The 22,204-nt window shown below is 47.8% G+C and overlaps 1 long non-coding RNA gene across 1 annotated transcript; it reads left to right on the top strand.

Annotated features, from left to right (window-relative positions):
• The first annotated feature begins 5,822 nt into the window (after positions 1–5,822).
• LOC123059518 (uncharacterized) lies at positions 5,823–21,071 on the top strand. The gene is made up of 4 exons (XR_006427463.1): positions 5,823–5,943; positions 19,543–19,967; positions 20,064–20,611; positions 20,751–21,071. It is a non-coding gene; the product is annotated as an uncharacterized lncRNA (long non-coding RNA).
• The last annotated feature ends 1,133 nt before the right edge of the window (positions 21,072–22,204 follow it).

The following is a 22,204-nucleotide window of genomic DNA, read 5'->3' as shown; positions in this document are numbered from 1 at the left end:
CAAACTAGGACATATCGAGTGCCCGAGATTTGCCGCACCGGGAAGGAGTCAACATTCCTGCAAAGCATAGGCCTTTTCTATGTCATTATTCATTTTATTAGGTATAGAATTAATTGACTAGATTTAATCGTAAGAACTAGTTGAACATGTCACATTTGTTGCTATATTTTTAGTTAAAGCAATTATTCCCGCATCGACGTCGACGATGCCTATACCGCATCCTCGTCGTCGAGTCGGCGGAGGACACCGGCGTCACCAGATGTGCCATGTCCAGGACTTGGCTCCGCCGGGGTGGTACTAGGAGGCGCTACCTACCGGGGGGCGCAGGTTGGTGAGGAGTCAGCCCGTCGTTGACCCGAACCTTCTTTGGCGGCGGTCGCATGGGCCAGTGACGGTCCAGAGGCTGGAGGACCCCGCGGAGGTGGTGCGTCACCGTGTCAGTGAGGAGGACGCGCATGTCCGTCGCTACTTGTTTGCGTTGGAGCACATGTTCTCCAATACCTGGCAGGTTCTCCAGGGATCTCACTGGAGCTATGATCCTGTGATGATTCATTCTCTGTGGGTGTCCACCGCCCGCGCCGATACTCGTCATGCGCTAATACGTCCATTTTGCATCATGCTTTTATATCGATATTTATTGCATTATGGGCTGTTATTACACATTATGTCACAATACTTATGCATATTCTCTCTTATTTTACAAGGTTTACATAAGGAGGGCGAATGTCGGCAGCTGGAATTCTGGGCTGGAAAAGGAGCAAATATTAGAGACCTATTCTGCACAACTCCAAAAGTCCTGAAACTCCACAAAAGTTATTTTTTGAAATAGTAAAAAATACTGAGCGGAAGAAATACGTCAGGGGGGGCTCCACCTTTCCACGAGGGTGGGGGCGCGCCCTACCCCCCTGGGCGTGCCCCCTGCCTCGTGGGCCCCCTGTTGGCCCTCCGGTGCTCATCTTCTGCTATATGAAGTCTTTCGTCCGAAGAAAAATCATAAGCAAGCTTTCGGGACGAGACTCCGACGCCACGAGGCGGAACCTTGGCAGAACCAATCTAGGGCTCCGGCGGAGCTGTTCTGCCGGGGACACTTCCCTCCATGAGGGGGAAATCATCGCCATCGTCATCACCAACGCTCCTCTCATCGGGAGAGGTCAATCTCCATCAACATCTTCACCAGCACCATCTCCTCTCAAACCCTAGTTCATCTCTTGTATCCAATTCTTGTCTCTAAGTCTGGGATTGGTACCTGTAGGTTGCTAGTAGTGTTGATTACTCCTTGTAGTTGATGCTAGTTGGTTTATTTGGTGGAAGATCATATGTTCAGATCCTTTATGCATATTAATACTCCTATGATTATGAACATGAATATGCTTTGTGAGTAGTTACGTTTGTTCCTGAGGACATGGGAGAAGTCTAGCTATTAGTAGTCATGTGAATTTGGTATTCGTTCGATATTTTGATGAGATGTATGTTGTCTCTCCTCTAGTGGTGTTATGTGAACGTCGACTACATGACACTTCACCATTATTTGGGCCTAGAGGAAGGCACTGGGAAGTAATAAGTAGATGATGGGTTGCTAGAGTGACAGAAGCTTAAACCCTAGTTTATGTGTTACTTCATAAGGGGCTGATTTGGATCCACATGTTTCATGCTATGGTTAGGTTTACCTTAATACTTCTTTTGTAGTTGCGGATGCTTGCAATACGGGTTAATCATAAGTGGGATGCTTCTCCAAGTAAGGGCAGTACCCAAGCACCGGTCCACCCACATATCAAATTATCAAAGTACCGAACGTGAATCATATGAACGTGATGAAAACTAGCTTGACGATAATTCCCATGTGTCCTCGGGAGCGCTTTTCTCTATATAAGAGTTTGTCTAGGATTGTCCTTTGCTACAAAAAGGATTGGGCCACCTTGCTGCACTTTATTTATTTTTGTTACTTGTTGCTCGTTACAAATTATCCTATCACGAAACTATTTGTTACCTACTATTTCAGTGCTTGCAGAGAATACCTTGCTGAAAACCGCTTATCATTTCCTTCTGCTCCTCGTTGGGTTCGACACTCTTACTTATCGAAAGGACTACGATAGATCCCCTATACTTGTGGGTCATCAAGACTCTTTTCTGGCGCCGTTGCCGGGGAGTGAAGCGCCTTTGGTAGGTGGAATTTGGTAAGGAAAAATTTATATAGTATGCTGAAATTTACTGTCACTTGTCACTATGGAAAGTAATCCTCTGAGGGGCTTGTTCGGGGTATTTTCACCCCGACCAGTAGAGCAAAGAGTTGCTCCTCAACCTACTGAAACTACTGAAAATGAAAATGTCTACTTTGAAATTCCTTCGGGTATGTTAGAAAAACTGCTAGCTAATCCTTTTGCAGGAGATGGAACAAAGCATCCTGATGAGCACCTAATCTATGTAGATGAAGTTTGTGGATTATTTAATCTTGCAGGTATACCCGATGATGTTATTAAGAAGATGGTCTTCCCTTTATCTTTGAAGGGAGATGCATTGACATGGTATATGCTATGTGATGATACAGGATCATGGAACTACAAATGATTGAAATTGGAATTTCATCAGGAGTTTTATCCTATGCATCTTGTTCATCGTGATCGCAATTATATATATAGTTTTTGGTCTCGCGAAGGAGAAAGCATCGCTCAAGCTTGGGGGAGGCTTAAATCAATGTTATATTCATGCCCCAATCATGAACTCTCAAGAGAAATGATTATTCAAAAATTTTATGCTCGGCTTTCTGATAATAATCGCACCATGCTCTATACTTCTTGTGTTGGCTCTTTTGCGATGAAGACTATTGAATTCAAATGGGATTTATTGGAGAGAATTAAACGCAACTCTGAAGATTGGGATCTCGACGAAGGTAAGGAGTCAGGTATGACACCTAAGTTTGATTATTGTGTTAAATCTTTTATGGATACCGATGTTTTCCGTAAATTTAGCACTAAATATGGACTTGACTCTGAGATAGGAGCTTCTTTCTGTGAATCTTTTGCTGCTTATGTTGATCTCCCTAAGGAGAAGTGGTTTAAATATCATCCTCCAATAGAAGTAAAAGTAGCTACACCTATTAAAGTTGAAGAAAAGACTATCACTTATAATGATTCTATTGTTCATACTTCTTATATGTTGAGAAACCACCTTTCCCTGTTAGGATAAAGGATCATGCTAAAGCTTCAACTGTGGTTCGTAAAAGCAATATTAGAACCTATACACCTCCTGAGCAAGTTAAAGTTGAACCTAATATTGTTATTGTTAAAGATCTTTTGTCTGATAATATTGATGGGCATGTTATTCATTTCCGTGATGAAACTGCTGGAATTGCCAAACCTTGTGCTAAAGATAGGTCATTATGTTTCATGGCTTGAGGATCTTCATACTGTTAAGACAAATTATTTTTCTGGACTTAAAAATCTTAGTACTCAAAACGTGCGACCAATAGTGTTCGTACTGAACTACGGTAACATCTATTTAGGAAAGATGGTAAGATTTTTACTATTTGTCCTCAGTGCATCTTTTGCATACATTATTTTTTAAGCTAAACTTCATTGTTGGGTATGTTACTATATGATGTTGGGACTCTGTTGTGCCTCATTGGATCGAGACTAAAGGTCGCATGAGAATTGTTAGCTTACGGCCAAGATATCCTACAATGCACTTTAGTGCATATAGGATTTCTAATAGCGAGGAATGCTTAATAGTGAAAGACTGGAGCAAAATTGTAAACGATCGCAGAGAAGTACTAGGGGGCAGTAATCAGAAGCGTAGCCCACGATTAGGAGACAGGTTCATCTGCATGCTCTAACTTGATGAAGCAGGAGTGCTACACATGTTTTATGCTATTTTACCTGAGAGAGAGCAGCAGGAGTGATTAGCTAGCTAGAAATGAGTTATGATGATTAAATAGCTAGTGTTGGTCGTAATGACTATGATGATTATTATTAGCTAGTGTTGGTGATGATTAGATAGCTACCGCAGCTAGTGTTGGTAGTGATTAGCTAGCTAGAATGAGTTTGAAGATGATGATGTGTGCTACACTATGATTATGATGATTAAATAGCTACTGTTGGTGGTAATGACTATGATGATGATTAAATAGCTTGTGCTAGTAGTATACTTTTGACATGCACCACATGTTGCCTCCACTTGTGAATCTAATCCACCTTCATTTGACACACTGTTATGGACGTATTGATATAACAACCTCATAATTGGTATTGTACCAAAATTCGTATAACGGCGTATAAATACACTAAAAATTAAAAAAATGAGAAAAATAATACTAGTAGCGATGGAGAGTAAACACGCTATAACTAGCTATATTAGCAGTAGCGCTGGAATGGACAAACGTTGCTGCTATATGTCTTAGCAGCAGCGCGCATTGCACGCACTACTGCTAAGGAATAGGCTGTAGCGCCTTATCAGTAGCGCGTCCTCCCGCGCTACTGATAGGCAAAATACCCGCGCTACTTCTAGGGTTTTCCCTAGTAGTGCATCTAATACGGCCTCCATCAGAACTCGACTGGACGCGGAGCTCGATGAAGCACTGCACAATTTCCTCTCGGAAAATTGGGAAATTTTCATCTGGCATCTATCAAACATGCCAGGAGTACCAAGAAACCTTGCAGAGCACAACGTCAATATAATCGAGGGATTCAAACCTGTTAAGCAGACGCTTCGGAGGATCTCGGAACCAAATGACAAACAATGGGAGGAGAACTGGCCAAGTTGCTAGAAGGCGGAATCATCCAAGAAATCAAATACTCAGAGTGGCTGGCAAATTTGTTCAAGTTGCCAAAAAGGGATAACTCATGGCGCCTTTGCGTTGACTTTAAAGACGTCAACAAGGCCTGCCAAATGATCCGTTCCTGCTACCACAGATCGACCAGATCGTTGATGCCACAACCGGGCATGATTTTTGCTTCCTCGACACCTACCCCATGCTATCATCAGATAGAGATGAAGGAGCCCAACCAAGCGGCCACTGCGTTCGCGAAACATTCAAAAATCTCCGTGCATACAACATACTCCGATACAAGATCAGAGCACTGGCACGATTAGAAGTGTCAGTGATGACAAGATCTTTTTCCCGGCATCGGCGACGACACCTAGCCCTGGCCAGTAGCGGCGGAGAGGGGAAAGAAGGTATACAGCCACGATTGCCCACGATCACGGCCAGAATCATTTATCTCTCCTGCCTTTCCCTCAAGACAAGAATTATCTTCTTTTATGTGACGCACGTAAAGAAATGGTTGTCCACTGAGAACGCCCAATCTCTCTCTCTCATCGTGCGTCCATCTCTCTCGCGCCCTCTCACTGACAATGGACAGCAGCACTGGGAGAGTACCGTGGGAGGAGGAGGAATGGATCATAAATCATAAATGGGCAGCAAAGCAGCAGCAGCAGCAGGAAAGAATCTTTCTTTTGATCAGCCATGATCACATGCATGGGCATGGCAGAATACTAGAGTGAATCCTCCTAGTCCCTCCCTACCCTCCCTCCCTCCCTGGTTTCCCGTTGCACCTCTCTCTCTCTTGCCAAAGGTGGCAGCAGGCTTTATCAGCTCCTCCCCATCATCAATTACTTGCTCTCTCTCTCTCTCTCTCTCTCTCCGCTGTGTGCTTGACTGCTTGGTAGCAGGCTTTCCCCACCCCTCCTCTACACACACCACTACTCCGCTCACTCCATCCCACCTCGTCGCCTCCGTCTTCCTCCCATTCATCCACCAAGAAACCCCTTGTCGCTGCCGTGCTGACCGAGATGTTGGGTCGGAATCGGAGGGGGAGGGGGAGGGGGCGGGGAAGGGGAAGAGCCGGGGCGGATCCGCTGGGCGACGGCGTAGGCGTCGAGGAGGTGACCACGGAGCTCGTGTTCGAGCAAAACACGCCCATTTGCGCGACTCTGCAGCAAAAACTTAGTGTGAGTACTTCTTTTGCCTTGTCGCACAATCTCCAGATTCTCTCCACCGCCGGATTCGGCCTCGGCCGATCCAAAACTTGGCGCCATAGCACGCAGCTACGCTCGGCGGTCCTCTCACCTTTTTCTTGTCTTCTTGGCAAAGTTTGTTTGTTCAAGAACCATGACTCCATTTTGGAACGTAGACGCTAGATGCGTCCGGCTTTAAATTAATAAAGCCACACAGGCAGCATCCAAGGTTTGCACAACACAGACAACACATAGCATAACATAACAGTCTCAAGAGGCTACATCAGCCACGCACATCACATCGAATATAAGAGTCTCAGGGGGGACCCGACCCATTCTAGCTCACAAACTAGACCCAAAAGGGAACAGAAGACGCTTCAATTCGCTTGCCGCAAACTTGGGATACATGTAGCGATCTGCTCCACAGTGCTTTTCATATAGTCGACATCACATTGCTTCCCCAACAGTGCCCAGCTCTGTAAAAATAAATGACATTTGAAAATAACATCAGTCGGATTGGACGGAAACTTGTGTTCCATAGTCATTTTGTTACGCACAGTCCAAAGAGACCAAAGCAATGCTCCCACGCAAATCCACAGAATCCTGGCCTTGGCGCCCCTCTGCGCCTGTAATATAGCTAACAACTTGGTCCCAGTACTAGGATTCCAATTCTGTTGGAAAACCTGTCGCACCGCGCTCCAGGCAAAGCGAGCCAGTGCGCATTGGAACATGGCATGGTTCGCGTCCTCTAGCGACTCACATACCACACACGTCCCGTCCGAGGGCCCGTTGCGTTTAGCCACGTTCTCAGCCATCGGTAACCTATTGCGGAATAATTGCCACAGAAAAATCTTAATCTTTAGCGGCACCTAGCCTTCCAAAGGTTCCTGGCAATATCTAACGCAGGGCCCTCCGTCAGCTTATTGTAAAGGGACTTCACCATGAATTTACAAGACGCCGACAGGTCCCAAGAGACAACATCCTCATCTAGGTTCATAGTAATGTGTCCCAGCCGCGCCAGAAGCGAGTCCCAACTTGCTATTTCTGCCGCATTCAACTGTCTCAAAAAGTTAATCGCAGGCGGCGTCGAGCGTAAAGCCTCTCCTACTAGGATTAGCGGGTCCGCCGTCACCTGGTATAGCTGCGGAAACTCTTGCCACAGCGGCCTGTCGCCCAACCAACGATCCAACCAGAACCTAGTCGATCTGCCGCTATTCACCTCAAATCTCGCCCCTAACGAGAAGGCTGGCCTAACCGCCTGGAGCCCATTCCAAAACGGCGAGCCCGAAGCCTTGGCAGAAAATACATCGCCGTCCGGGAAGTATTTTGCCCGCAGGAGGTCCGCCCATAGACCCCCTTCCTTAGAAGCTAACTTCCACCAGCATTTGGAAAGCAACGCCACATTCATAAGTTTGGAGTTAGTAATCCCTAACCCACCATACTTCTTAGGGCGGCAGACTGCCGCCCATTTTAACATATGGTATTTCTTTTTAAGTCCCGCTCCCTCCCAAAAGAATTTGGAGCGCGGCGTATCTAACTTCCCGTGCACCCCGTCTGCCAATAAGAACATACCCATCGTAAACAGAGGGAGGGATGACAGGCTCGAATTGGTGAGAATCAATCGAGCCGCCGAAGACATAAAACGTCCCCGCCATGGACTAACCCTATTGGCGACTTTACCATACAACGGTTCCCATTCGGAGATGGCAAGCTTTTTATGCGAGATCGGTAATCCGAGGTACTTAATTGGAAAACTCCCTAGTTTACAATTAAGGAGGTTAGCAATCCTGACACGCTCCTGCTGGTCCATTCCCATTATAATAACCTCACTCTTGAGGAAATTAATCTTGAGCCCTGATAGCATTTCAAATGCTAGGAGGAGCAGCTTGATAGTAGCAATGCTGTGTTCATCAGGTTGGAACAACAGCATCGTATCATCAGCGTATTGCAGATGCGTCACCCCCTGGGATGAGTTGTGGCACTACGCCTTTCACATGACCCGCCCCTCGGGCCCTTGCCACCATTGCAGCAAGCGCGTCTGCCACAAAATTAAAAATCAAAGGGGAGCTAGGGTCTCCCTGCCGAAGACCCCTTTTGTTTCGGAAGAATTTGCCCTTCTCCCCATTAATTGACACTGCTGTTTACCCACAGCTAATCAGGTGCATAATCCTATGAACAAAGCCTGCGTCAAAACCCTTTTTGAGCAGCACCTCCCATACGAACTCCCAGTTCACGCGGTCATAGGCTTTCTCGAAGTCGAGCTTGAGCAGCACCCCTTGTCCTTTCGTTCGTTTTAGCTCATGCACGATCTCCGCTAGCGCACCTGGTCCCTCCAAAATATTGCGCCCCTTGATGAACCCAGTCTGACACCTACTGATCACCCTTTGAGCAATAGGTGTCAGCCGGACAGCGTAGGCTTTGGCGCATAGCTTGAACGGTACATTAATAAGCGTGATAGGCCTAAATAACTTGATGCTGTCCGTGCCCTTAACTTTGGGGATGAGACTAATCACCCCAAAATTTAGACGGGCCAGGTCCACTTGGCCCAACGCAAAGCCATTAACGATTGCGTGAAACACATGTTTCAGGCTGGGCCATAATTTTTTGAAAAACTCTACCGGCCACCCATCAGAACCCGGGGCCGTGCCCGTTTTCATGGAGGCCAGCGCACGATCAATCTCCTCCGGTAGAGAAGACAGGACAAGTCCTGCGTTTTCTTCCTGTGAGACCCGCTCTGTTGGACCCCAAAAATCCTCCCGAAGGCAAAGTTGCTTCTCCTCAGTCGTCCCCAACAGGCCAATGAAGAAGTCATATATATGCTTACAAATCTCCGCCTGGGTGACCAATACCCTATCCCCATGATTAAGGCGAAGTATAGCACCTTTACGTTTTCTCCCGTTGGCGAACGCGTGGAAGTAACTTGTATTTGCGTCGCCTTTGGTCACCCACTTGATGCCACCCCTACGGCGCCAGTACTCCTCTTCAGCTCTCAGAATGGAGAGTACTTGATCTTCCAGCGCATATCTCTGAGCCCACTCCTGCTCGAAAAAGGCTCGAACATCCGCTTCCGCATCAAGCGTTGTGATTTGTGCCACAAGCTTGCATGCTCCTTTTTGGATTCGCTACCAAAATTCGATCCCCAACCCCTGAGGAACGTACGCAGCCTAGCCGCAGCTACCGACCAAAACTCGGTCGGGCCCCTTTGGGAGCCCAACTGAGACACAATAGCATCCCACCTCTCACGCACCATGGTCTCGAAGCCCTCTGCTTCAAACCAGGCAGTTTCAAAAAAGAATCTGCTACTACGGCGAATCTGCTCCTCCCCTGAGGAGAAGACTAGAGGGATGTGATCAGATCCGATCCTAGTTTCTGCCACTAACGAGCACATCGGGAAAAGAGCTTCCCACTCCGGGGTGAAGAAGACACGATCAAGAACTGACCTAACCGGACAGAGCTGTTTGTTGGTCCACGTAAATCTCGCCCCGGTCCGAGCAGCCTCCCGTAACGAGGCTGCCGCAATTGCGTTGTTGAAAAGGGACACCCTAGCCCAGTCCATAATGCCATTGTTCTTATCCGAACCCGATCGGATCAAGTTAAAGTCGCCTCCTACAATGACCGGGAGGTTAGCTGTCCGTTTGGCCCCTACCATCGCTGAAACCTCATCTAAAAAGCATGCCGACTTCGAGTGGTCGGCAGGCCCATAGACACCCATGACTACCCAAACCAGATTCGAAGCCCGGTGCCTAACCGTGGCCATAATGCAAAATACACCAAATTCCCACCCCAAGACATCACAAACATCATTATTACAACCCATGAGAAGGCCACCCGAATGGCCCGAAGAAGGAACCCAATGCCAATTAAATCGCTGTAAAGGATCGATTGCAAGTAAATCACGAGGAGAAAAGTCGGCCTTGATGGTTTCCTGTAACGCAACAATATCGATACGCTCCTTGGCCATGTATTCCCTGAGCTGCGTGCGACGCCCTACGTGCCCACAACCCCGAATATTCCAGAAGAGAACCCGCATTACAGCACCCGATTACGAAGGCAAACTCCTCGCGAGCTCACCGCCTTTTGCACTCTCTTCCTAGCCGGCGCACGGCTGGAAGAGGGGATGTCAGAGCCTTCCCTCGTCTCTACTTCCCCTTCGGGCACCACCACAACCAACTGACCCCCTGGGCAGGTTTTTTGTGCATCTGAGGCCTGGCAACGCGCTGCCGCCTCGACCAAGGCAGCTTGTGCCTCCTCGCGCGCGCGCACTAACGGGATAATATCAGTAGAGCTAGACCCCAGCTCCACCCCACTATCATGTAAAATCGAAGCAAGATGTTCGTCCGAGAACGCGCTGAGAATTTTAAAAGAGGGGAGGGGGTTACCTGACACGTCCAAGTTCTTGTCCGCCGCACACAGTTTTGCGCTCTCCATGGATGAAAGATCTCCCAACTTGGCCTTCGCCCTGGTGCTCGGCTCCCGCGTCGCCACTGGCGTGGCCTTGGAGCGCTTGGCCTTGAAGCCCACATCCCCCGCCGCCAACTCCGACCCCAGCTCGCCACACAGAGACGCCGCCATGCTTGGAGCGGGCTGGGCCACGGTCTTGGGTCTCGGCTTCCTGCCCGCCGTCTTCTTGGGCGGCCTACCCGCTCCCCCTGAGCCCCGCTTGCCCGAGGCAGGAGTAGCACCTTCCTTGGTTAGATCAGCAACCCCGGCCTGCGCAACCATCGGAGAGGAGGGGATTGAGGTCCTCCCCCCCGCCAGCCCCGCTCCATCATCAGCCCCGGATACCAACGCCAGTGAAGGGCGAGGCGTAGGGAACTGCTGCACCAAGTTGGATCCATACTCATCAAAGGCTCCTGCCAAGTCGCGCGCCAGGTTCGGACCGCTAACGGCAGTATCCTGGGTCGCCACCACCATCGCCCGCCCTTCCATCGCGCCAAGCTTGTCCCACGTCTCTGTGTCAATGGAAGTGTCTTGCATGCTGTCTTCAAGATCCTCTTCTTGCCCTCCCATAACCACGTCCTTACACTGTTGTCCTGCACTCTGCCCAGCCTCCGGCCTGTCTTTGTCAGCACTAGGAGCCCCCGGAGCCGGGTCCCCGTCTTTGGACGGAGGGGGAGGTTGGGACGCTCCCGATCCCCCAACCCCTGACCCCGCTCCAACCACGCCCCTGCGCTGGCTCGGCCGCTCCACCTCAACCTTGATCTGATACCCTTCATGGTTAAACCACACTTCCACCGTGCCGTTCAGCTTCTCTGGTGCCTTACAAGCAAGTTTCATCCTCACCGGCCCCAATCGAATAAGAGACAATTCATCCACCACAATTGGACGCCCCAACATCTTAAAGCCTTCCTTGACCCTCTCCTCCCTGCGGTGCTTTTGTGGGATGCCATGGAGCTTAACCCACACTTCCGACATGCTCATCGGTTGGATCACCTCATGAAGCCTGTCCCGCACCCTTGCGGTGATGTCGTGGGAAGGTAGGAAAAGTTTTCCACTTGACTTGGCCATGTGCAGAAGATCTGCTGAGGGAAACACCACCAGGAAGTCATCGTCGCCCACTTGCGTAACCTGCCAGTCCCAATCGCTTGTGACGATGTTCTTGAGTTTTTGTTTCAGAATCTTCAGATTGAGCTTGCCCGGATCCGCCGAGAGGATCGCCGCGTTTTCCACCTTCTGGTCGACCGGCCGATCCTCCTCCGCATCTTCGGCAAATTCGAGACAGAAGAAACCCTCTCCCGAAATTGCACTCCCCATGATCTGCAGCTTGGCCGCCCTGCCGCGCGAGGGGCAATCAGCGGAGGCGTGGCCCTCCTCCTTGCACAGCACACACAATGGTTTGAAAGTGCACTTGAATTGGTAGTGCCCAAGTCTGCCGCACTTGAAGCACTCCACCTCCGGCACATCTTCCACCGGGATGGGCTCCCCCGTCGTTCCCTTCGCTGTCAGGAGCGGCGCCCCCCGCGCGACTCTGCGGGCGCCCGCTGCTGCTGTGCCAGGGGATCCCCATGTCCCCCGCCGCAGTAGGGGTGCTCCACCGCCTTGCGTTCCAGTTCCCGACGCCGTTGCGCGGCCTTCTTCCTCTTCTTCTTTTCTTGCTGTTGCTGAATCCACCATGGAGGAGGAGGACCCCAATCCCTCTCGCGTCCATGTGGCTCCGCCTGCGCGCCGCGCTCCTCCCGAGCTGCACGCGACTCCCTCTCGCCTCTGTCGTCTCCCCTGTCGTGCCTTCCCTGCTTCGCCTTCTCTCGCAGCTCCCGCTCTCGCCTGCGCTCCGTCTCCAGATCCGCCGCCTCCATCGGCCTCTTCTCCGCCCGCCGGTCCCCCATCACTGCCTCCGCAAAGGATCTGCGAAGGGGAGAGAGTGGAGGAGCAAGCTTGATGCGCCGAGCCAAGTGAGCCCAGCGCCGCACTTCTCTTTTGGCTGTGGGAAACCCTAACCAGGGCTCCCGACTGCCCTTCGCTACCCATTTATACCCAAGCGCCGGTCTAGTGGGCGGGCCAGATGGGCTGGGCCTCTCTCGCCCCTCCTCGGGCCGCGACAAGCCGCCCACCAAGGCCACTTCCAGAGTGGGCGACCCCGCACTTGTCGTAGCGGGCCCCGCACCACCTAGGCCCACTCCGGCCCGAAGCCCGGCACCCGCAACCCTAGGCTCCCGAACCAGAGGTGCTCCTGCCCCGAGCCCCGCCGCCGCAGTCGCTACCGCCGCCGCCACCGCGCGGCAGGGGGTGGGGGCGGGCCAGACACGGCCACTCCAGATCGCCCGCCGCCTCCGCCGGCGACTCTCCTGCGCCAACCAGCAACCCCGCCACCTTGGACCGAATGGCCCCGGCCGCCACCGCCACAGCGTTCCCACTGTTCGGCGTCGCCGGTTTCCATACACGCACAGCCAACGCCCGGTGGCCCCTGCCTCCCGGCGCGAACCTACGCCGCCGCTGCGCCGACCCGGACTACTCCCTCGCAGCAAACGCCACAAAGTCGCCAATCATTGGTCCCGCCGGCGCTGCCCTTCGGTCCTCCGCTTCGCCTTCTTCAGCCTCGCACTCCGACTCCGCCTCCGACTCCCACTACAAGAATTATGTTAATCCATGACGACTTCAATCCGTCACAGGTCAGCAAAACACTGTCAAGAAGGCACGTCCATGACGGATTTGAAATCCGTCATGTATATCGCATCATAATTAACCACTATGCACTTCATGACGAAACTTGGCCGTCATGGGTGGCACTTAACTGATGCGCTAACGGTGGCGTTAATGCTCATGCCACGTCACCATCCACTATTTTCAGTTCCGGCCCATATGATCATCAGCCCAATTAGATTCTGGGCCCACTTATTAAGTTCCGGCCCATATGATCATCAGCCCAATTAGATTCTCGGCCCACTTATTACAGCCGTGGTCCAATTAGCCTTTAACCCCACTAGTTTACATTAGAAAAACTTTAGCACACTAATTATAGTATAGATCAATACCCATTTATTTTTATCAATTGACATTTCAAGCTTCCCTCAAATAGAAAAGATAACATTTCAAGCACATATGTTTTCTAAGATTTTTGCTTGTATCACTTAATAAAAAATTTACAGAAACACAAATTACAACCACAAGTAAAAGGAAAATGAAACACACACACACAAATTACAATTGCTCCATATTACAAAGAAAATCTTGGAAATAAAGAAAATGACAAACTGGTCCCTCAGATCTGTACAGAGTAACCAGTGCGTTGCAATCCACCTCGCCACCGTCGCGCCACCTGCAAACTGGAAGAGCTCGTAGCTCGGCGGAGAAGCCGCTGAATCATCTACCTAGATCTCCCGATGACCAAAGTCAAGCTCGTTGATGTCGCCACCAGCCCAAAGAAGCACCAAAAGGGAATCAGCAACAAAAGGTCAGTTAGCCCGTTGACACTGATTTGGGTGAAGAATACCAGCCGACGCTAAAGCAGCCAGTCAAATCGGAAGCGAGGCAAAAGAGACTACCCATCAACGCCCAAGGAAGTGGAGGTCGTAGTCCCCGCCCGCCGCTGCCGCTCGGAAAGTGGAGCCCTTAGCGCCTGGTCGCATTCGCTCGGGAAGTAGACGCCATCGCACCGTTGGCTTTGGGGTGCAGCGGACGCCATGGCGCAACTCCTTGGCGGCGAGTCGATGACGCCCCCCAGTGGTCGAACTCTGCTTGCCTCGTTTAGGAGATAGAGGAAGGAAGGGGTTGGGATAGAAGAAAACACAGATGTGGAGAGTCGGCGGTGGGAAAAGGACGACGGATCTGGAACGAATGACCTGGGACAGCCGGCGGCTGGGGCGTAGGGGAGACAGATAAGAGAGAGAGGGGCAGGTGCACCACCGTTGGATCGGTGGGGAGCAGACGGCTGAGATGGCGATCCGTGGGAGGGTGCCATCGACCAATCAGGGCGCTCGTTTCCCTCACATGGGATACCTCGTTGACTGGAACCGTAATGGGCTTTTGTTGTCTTCAGTACAGCACCGAGTGAGGCCGCCCAGAATTCTCTTTTTCATATAACTAATTAATGGTATTCTATAAAAGGATAATTGATTAAGGCACACTTGTAACTTGGAAAATAAAACTTACATTTGTTGATTTCAGCCGAACACTGAGTGAGTCCGTCCAGAATTCAGTTTTTTCAGATAATTAATGAAGGTGTTCTAGAAAAAGAGAACTAATGGAGACACACTTGTAACCTGCAAGACTGTTGGCCAATAAGCCACAGTGGGCGGGTCAGTGCGTGTGTGCGCCCGCACGGGGTGTGTCGGGCGTGGTCGGAGTTGCGCTGGGTCCGTGACGTGTGTGTGTGTGTGTGTGTGTGTGTGTGTGTGTGTGTGTGTTTTGTGTTGGGTGCGCGCGTGTGTGTGCATGCGACGCCCCGTTGTAGGGATAGGCCGTTGGTGACCTGGTCCGGGTGCGCGTGGAGATCGTGGTGGGCTCGGTGTGACTCGTGGGCGTGCGTGCAGATGGGTAGGAGGCGAGGGGATCGTGCCCCAGCGCCGACCTGGTATAAAGCCCGAGTGGAGGTTGTTTGTAATGGTCGTGGTGTCAAGTATGAGCTCGTGGAATTGGCGTTGTTGCGCCGGAAAAACACCTGTGTCCCCTGTGTCCTTCCTCCTCCTCCGGTCTTCTTCTTCCTTGTGTCATTCGAGTACAGCAGAGGGAGAGAGAGAGAGAGTGCTACCGTGAGAGAGAGAGAGCTAGGGCAAGGAGCGGTAACAACAAAAACAAATTATATACCCTCAATACATTTCTTATTTAATATAGTACATGTATATGATATTTCGCAAGAGTTTCAACTTTTTTAATTTATTTAATATTTTCTACAGTGAACACATTTCGACGTGCTTATTGAAAGCAATTCCAACTTAAACTATTTGTATACACTAAAAAGGAAGACATTGACGTATTAGTTGTTTGAAAAATCTCCAGTGTTTCAGGGTAGAGTCTTGGCACCCTCGTGCTTAGAATTCCTTTCATTTTCTCAAATAAGAGTAAAAATAGACTACAGAAATGCACTAAATGACCTATATATAGCAAACAGATCCCGAAAAATGCCAAATTTTGACATGGATCTTGTACTTGTTTACGTTGAGTGTAGAAAAAAAAATTCAAGGCCATTGGATGAAGTAGTGGTCACTTTGTATTCAAACCTGGTCCGTTCCCTCTTAAAACCTAGATTCTTCCTCAAAGATGACCTGGTTTCTAAGCAGCGTACGTCACAACTATTGTGAAACCTTCTCAAAATTTTACCACAACCTCTAGCAGTCATATGAGGGCATCGTGCCAAGTTTTATGTTTTTCAGACTTTGTTTGTATATTTTGGAATTAAAAAAATCAGTAACCCAATGTTCAAGGTCAAGCCGTAAAACTCTCATCATTGAAATTACTTTACTTTTATTGTATAAGACCTAAACGTAGACTCATTCACACAAATATTATTTAGCAAACCAGCTTTGCTAAAAATATATGTATTTGCAGTTCAGGAATTGAACTATATTCATTGAATGCTTATATATAACAAACGGACGTCGAAAAATGTCGCATTTTTACATTGATCATGTAATGGTGTATGTTGAGCATAGATTTTTTTCATGGCCAATAGATGAAGCAGTGATCGCTTTTGCATTCAAACCTGGCACGTTCCAATATACAAAAAATGTATGGAAATTACAAAAGTTTTCTTTGGAAAATTTGCATATTTACGCACAAAATTTAAACTTGTGCAACTTAAAACATTTATATTTGAACTGAAAATACCTTTGATACCAATTTGGAAGCAAGATACAGAGTACAAACCGCAGAGTTGTACTAGTGGCAAGGAGGTGCCGTTTATGCAGAGAGGTCCTAGGATCTAATCTAATACCACCCATGCGGGTTCCTATATAGCGTGTACCACGCCGACGAGCGAGGTAGCGCGTACCCCCCCCCCCCCCCCTCGCTCGCTGTTGTTTCTATGGGCCGGCCCATTTCGGGGTTTCACCCCAACCGGTTTTGGGAAGGTTCTAGAACCTTCCCTGAACCGGGTTTTTCTGATTTTCTTTTTTTTTCTCTTTTTTCGATTTTTATTTTTCTGTTTTATTTTCATTTTGTTCTTTACTTTTATGTTTTCATTTCTATTCTGTTTTTTGCATTTCGGAAAAATCTGTTAATTCTGGATTTTTTAAAAAAATCATTTTTTTAATGATGAACATTTTTTCCAAAATCGTGGTTTTATTTCTACTACTTCGTTACTCTTAAATCATGAACATTTTTTTGAAACTGTGAACTTTTTTTAAAACTCACGAACATTTTTACGGAATCGTGACCATTTTCTTAAATTTCTGAACATTTTTTTAGAAGTTTATGGACATTCTCTTAAGTCATGAACATGTTTTTCAACTCATGAGCATTTTTTTGAAATATTGAACATTTTGAAATAAAGACTGTTTTTTCAAAAGCATGAACTTTTTTTCAAATTCGTGAACATTTTTACATTTAGCAAACATTTTTTTTTGAATCGTGGACGTTTTTTCCAAATTCGTGAACTTTTTTTGAATTAGCGAACATTTTTTTCAATCATAAACATTTTTTATAAATTCCTACAGATTTTTCGCATTAGCGAACATTTTTATGAATCTTTAATTTTTTTAAAAATTATGAACATTTTTTGTTTTGTGAACATTTTATTACGAATTCGTGAACATTTTTAAAATTCTAGAGCATTTTTCTGTAATTATGAAGATTTGTTTTGAAATCATGATAGTTTTATTAAAATTAGCAACTTTTTTTATATTCTGAATTATTGAAAAAAGGAAAAAGCAAAAAGAAGAAGAAAGAAAAGATATATTGTACAATTAATCTTACATTTCTATGAATATATGTGTACTTGTCTCTGTTATACAATTGGGTCCCAAGGGGGGAGCGGGGGGCGCGCTCGCTTTTTTTTCCTAGCGCGTTGTGCGCCGTACAGGAGCTCCCGCCGCCCATGCCCACTATTTTTAATTAATCTGCACTTACGTGTCTTTGTCTCGGTTATACAATTGGGTCCCGCAGGCCTCAGAGAACTAGGTCCCAGCATCATTATTTAAAAAAAATTGTGGAAAAACTTATTTAAAGTAGTAATACATTTGAACAAAAAGTTCAACATATATTTGGGAAATGTTTCACATTTATTTAAAAATTGTCAACATGTTTTTGAAAAGTGTCATCATGCATGAAAAAATAGACAATGTGTATCTCAAAATGTTCAACGTGTTTTTAGAAAATGTTCAAATTGTATTATAAAGATATATTGTACAATTAATCTTACATTTCTATGAACATGTTTAACATTTTTAATACATTTATAAAATTTATTATTATTACGCAATAGTTTTTAATACAGGTTGAACAATCCACAATAATTGTGTGATTTTGGTCCTGAATGAAGATAAAAAATTTGAACAATAATTTTAGTACACTTACGTAAATTGAGAAACAACTAAATATTTAACTCTTCAAGGTGGGCCATGATGAAGGTAGAATTGGTCTATATAGGTTTATAGCTCATACTTGAACAGAATGAATGATTTGATTGGTTGGCTAGGTCGTAAGGTCAATTAACAGGACGTCTCCGGTTCAAAGAATGAGCCATCCGACCAGATGTTGTATAAAGAAAAACAAATACTCGATATGTGATGGTTTCCGTGACGGTTACTCTGTGCCCGTCATAAAGGGGCCGTCGTTTTTGGGGGGCATTCTCATCTTGCTAATCTGTTACGGTCTCCGTGACGGATTCCAAGAATGTCACCACAAATCCGTCATGGATTAACAGGTTTTTTTGTAGTGTCCGACCCCGCGAGTGCCCAAAAGCGACTGCCCCCCGGCCACGCCGCCACGCCCGCCGGCGTCCCCGGGGCCGGGGACGGCGGGCCGCGCCCCGGCGAGCTCACCGCGCCCCTACGAACCAGCTGCCAGCCGGTCGCAGACGCCGGCCCCGCCGTCGCGCACTCCTCGCTCGCCCGTTCGCCAGACCCTGGCTCCAACGGCTCTCTCATCCTACCTGTTGTGATCCAGCCAGCAAAACCCCGAACCATGACTCCATGAGCAGGAGGAAGCTGCCATAATGCCAGATAATTTACTGGTTATTGGTTATTGCCCCGTGCGTTCATGGCTTAGGCTAGATAATTTACTGGTTTGGGCGTGCGTGATTTGAGTACCGGCGTTTGTGCTTCTCGACCATGGGAGGGGAATGCCTCGCCCGGGAAAGGAACACCCTTATTCAAACTGTTAGCATCCTCCTAGCAACAGCAACAGCAATAGGGATCTCTCTCACTCAAAGAGAGCCGCCCTTATCAAGGTTCTTCGTGGCAACCCTGTAAACTGGGCGCACCACACTGCTAACGTAGGACCCACTTGTCTTTGGTCGAACTGACTTGCAGGTACCACCAGCCAGGTGAACAAATGGTAGCTTAGTCTGAACTGAATGTTGCTCTGCACTTGCACTGGTTCAGTTTCGACTTTCGACGCCAGTAGCTTCAGTCTGAATGTTGTCCTGCAGTTGCGCTGGTTCAGTTTCGACAGTTTACTTCAGCTTATGCTGTTCTGCCTGCACGCTTGGCCGTGGCATGACACTAACAACCTGTCCGCATCAATTTCTTGTAATAATGTTTTTTTCTGCTAGCTTACATTTACCTCACAAGGTTGCTCCTTTCAAACACCTAGTGCTACTAAGTATCAGTTGTTTGATGAGTGTATGCCACGGGCCACAGGCACTTAGTGACATATGTAAGCACACATCGGTTTGAAAATTTTCATGGACGCGTAATGGCGTTTTCCTAGCCATATTGTTTCCTTTAGCAGTTTACCTTGGTTTGACCATATGTTTCCTAGCCATATAGACACATATGTTTCCTAGCCATATGTTTGGGCCAGTTTGAAATTTTCATAGACGGGTAAGAGTAGTGAGGTATCAGTTCTACTTTTGTTGCTAATCATCTTTACATCATTGTTTGGAGCATGAAAATTTTATATTTTTGTTTGTATCATTATTATTTCTTTCCTGGCAGTATAGTAGCAGCCAACTAATATGATTAATATATAATGCTGAATTTGTTTCTTGCATTATAGGATGTCCCCGTACTCAAATTTAACCTGGGAGCAGAGGATTTGGAAGTTGAATACCATAGGGTCATCACAGAGATTAACAAGAGAGCTAGCAAAATAGCCCCTGGGCTGTACATGAACAAACCAATAACACCCATCCAAAATCCACAAAACTGTCCAAAGCCCTATAACTATGATGATCGAACGAAGTGGGGACACAGCTACTATACCGTTGAGATGAGGTTCCACCGCAAATGTCAACATCAATATCGTGGATTGAGGATCCAGATCATCTCTAGGGACTATGATGGTTATATGCTGGGGTTTAGGAGGCGTAGGGATGGACTCTGGACCAACTGATACTACTGCAGCAACAAGGAGTTCCCCATCCCTTTCTTTATTCAAGAAGGCGCGATAAAGCTACCATTCCGAGAAGACTATGTCATTAAGTGAGTAAATTCTTCAACATTGTCCTTATCTCATCAGTTCAATTGTGTCTTTGTTGTGCTTAACTAACCATTGCTCCCACTTTAAACATCATGTAGGCCTCTTATTGGTGGAGCTAAAACATTTATGAATATCTTTGATCAATTTGCACATTACCCGGAAGCGAGAAACACGACGGAAATAACAGCAGCGTTTCTGTCCGCTGTGGTGGTTCTGTCTGAGGCAAGGCGCATCATTTGGGTATTTAGGGAAGTGAAGAATCGGATCCGAAGAAATGAAGCACCATCAGATCTTGACTGTAAGGTCCCTGGAAAGGAACTCCCCACTGGATTGGCATGGACCTCAATTGGAGACTGGACCATGGACAGTAAACAGGTTTTAGGTTCTGCGTTCAAGGGAGAATATACGCCACGTACCGGTCAAAAATTCGCGGAAACTGTGGTACCTGTCAAGACGTTTGGGCAACTTATCTCACAAGATGAAGAATCTGGACACCTAAGCCTACTGATGCGCGTGGAGAATATAGCAGCTCCGGAGGGTGGGTGGGTGCTCACAAGGTTGAAGATGAAGGTGAATAATCCTGGACTTCGAGTCGTTGACCCAGGATTCCCTGACGATCCAGAATTATCTGATGATGAGTGATCAGGTTTGCACTTCAAGTACCCACATGTTAATCAAATCAAAGGGAAACTAATTCTGCTTGCATCTTACTTACTAGTACAACCTAATTCTGTACATGCGAACCTCAGGTTCTCACACATTATCTGTTTCTTTAATTTGCCCAGTTAGCTTGCTGCTGCTGCATGCCCAAGGAGGAGGAAAGGAGAAGAAAGAAGATGGCCAAGAATTGCGGGGTGGGTTTCGGTCTGATCGAATCGCCGCGTGTCAATTATCAAGTCGCAAGTTTAATTTCGTCTTAGTTAGCGTTGAACCCTAAAGTTGCAAGTTTCACTATTATCCTCTTGGAAAGAATTGTGTTGTTTTCTACCTTGTGTGTACTCGAGAACGTATCGTTATGTGATGCACCTGGTTATTTCTGTATTGTATTGCATTGCTCTGCTTTTGCTTTTGTTTAATAGTGAAGCCAACAAGATAGATGGTTTCGATAATGTGTTCCTGTTTATGTGTTTTGTATGTCCCTCTGAAAAGAATTCAGCCTTACCATGAGATTGGCGCATGCTTCTATCCTACTTATTTTTGGTTTGCTAGCCGAACCAGAATGGTACTGTGATAGCAACTGATCGATCATTATCAGGAGCGCGTTATAGGAAGCCCTGTGAAGTTTCTTCAGAACATGTTTTCCTGTTTTTAATGTTTGCATTCTCTTTGTTGCAAGGTGGTTGTAAGGTTGATCTGGTCCTTGATTGAGCTGGGATGTTGATTATTCCTTATTTTTATCGCTTATTATTATTGCTGCGGGCACCCAGTCACGGAGAAACTGTCGATGCCCTGGGCTTCCTGTTTTTTGCTGCCTTGGGTATTGTCTTCAGTACTTGTTTTTTGTTTCTATATATATTCCAACAGTATGATCGCCTACACTTCCTTGGTCCATTTTGAACATAACATGAATATTGCAGGTTGCCACCTACCGTAGATAGCCTATAAGATAATCTGCGGTTGATTTTAGAATCTGTTATTTTCTATCCATGATTGCCAACTGTGGTGATGTTTATGTTGATTAGCATGGACATGGAGAGCCGGATTTAATACCCTTATCTTGCTAGGGGGTAGGCAGGGTGGCCTTAATTTCAAATTCGGGTGCCAAATGATTAAAAGGCAAAATGCATGAGTTATCTAACTTCATTTCAAAGACTGTATTGTCACTTGAAGCTAAGCTCCCCAACCCTACCCTCTCCCGCGCCGCCACCCACGAGGCGGCCGGGGAGGGCTCCCAGATCCCGCTGCAGACTCCCCCTTCCCTCCTCCTCCCCCCTTCCTCGCCGCCACCAGGGCTTCTTTCCTCCGGCGCGGTGGAGCGGCGCGGGCCTCTCTGTCGGGTGCGGGTGGGGGGCGCCGCGGCGTGGCGGTGCGCAGCCTCCTGGTGGGCGTGGCATGGCGTGGATGGCTGCGGGCGGAGGAGCGTGCCTCGTAGCGGCGGCCGATTGGGCCGGCAGGCGACGCCGTCCGCGGCGGTGCTGGCCGGTGGCCTCTGCTCCCCTTCCGGTGGCAGTGGACGTGAGCGGTGCTGGTGCCATGCCCTGCGTGCGTGCTCGTCCGGGGCGGCTCCTGGGCAGGGCGG

This window comes from Triticum aestivum, chromosome 3A (genome assembly GCF_018294505.1).
Source record: "Triticum aestivum cultivar Chinese Spring chromosome 3A, IWGSC CS RefSeq v2.1, whole genome shotgun sequence".
Classification (NCBI taxonomy): Eukaryota; Viridiplantae; Streptophyta; class Magnoliopsida; order Poales; family Poaceae; genus Triticum; species Triticum aestivum.
This window is presented reverse-complemented; position numbering and strand designations above follow the sequence as displayed.